This window comes from Otolemur garnettii, unplaced genomic scaffold, assembly GCF_000181295.1.
Source record: "Otolemur garnettii isolate 467f Iridium unplaced genomic scaffold, OtoGar3 scaffold00105, whole genome shotgun sequence".
NCBI lineage: Eukaryota > Metazoa > Chordata > Mammalia > Primates > Galagidae > Otolemur > Otolemur garnettii.
Genome location: NW_003852500.1, coordinates 2,514,978 through 2,515,832, shown reverse-complemented (window position 1 = coordinate 2,515,832; position 855 = coordinate 2,514,978). Strand labels below are relative to the sequence as shown.

The 855-nt window shown below is 44.1% G+C and overlaps 1 protein-coding gene across 14 annotated transcripts in view; it reads right to left on the bottom strand.

Moving 5' to 3' along the window:
* Window positions 1–855, bottom strand: part of MYO9B (myosin IXB) — a 116,695-nt gene that overhangs the window by 42,507 nt on the left and 73,333 nt on the right. The gene's annotated exons all lie outside the window — the stretch shown is intronic.

The window sequence follows — 855 nt, the reverse complement described above, 5'->3', positions numbered from 1 at the left end:
TTTTTTTTTTTGAGACAGAGCCTCAAGCTGTCACCCTGGGTAAAGTGCTGTGGCATCACAGCTCACAGCAACTACCAACTCCTGGGCTTAAGCAATTCTCCTGCCTTCACCTCCCAAGTAGCTGGGACTACAGGTACCCACCACAATGCCCAGCTATTTTTTGGTTGCAGCCATCATTCGAACCCACCAGCTCAGGTGTATGTGGCTGGCGCCTTAGCCGCTTGAGCCACAGGTGCCAAGCCACAAAATGATATTTCCTTGTAAAAAAGTGCAACTGTTGTTAAAGAAATGGTATGGTGGTTCCTCAAGAAATTAAATGTATAATCACTACACGATCAGACAATCCACTTCTGGGTATATAACTCAAAGAAGTGAAAACAGAGGGGTGGCACCTGTGGCTCAAAGGAGTAGGGGTCTAGCACCATATGCCAGAGGTGGCGGGTTCAAACCCAGCCCTGGCCAAACACTGCCAAAAAAAAAAAAAAAGTGAAAACAGAGTCCCAAAGTGGTATTTGTATACTCACATTCACAGTGTTATTCACAACAACCAAGGTAGAAGCAACTCATGTGTCTATTGGTGGATGAATAAACAAAATGTGATATACCTGTGCAATAGACTATGAATCAGTCTTAAAAAAGGGAATTCTGACACAAGTTACGATGTGAATGGATGGTGAGGACATTATGCTGAGTGAGATAAGCCAGACATAAGACGACAAATACTGTATAATCCCAGTTATATGAGGTACCTAGAGTTGCCAAATTCGTAGAGACAGAAAGTAGAACAGTGGGTGCCAGGGGCTGGGGAGAGGGAATATAGGGAGTCAGTGTTTCATGGGTACAGAGTTTCAGTTT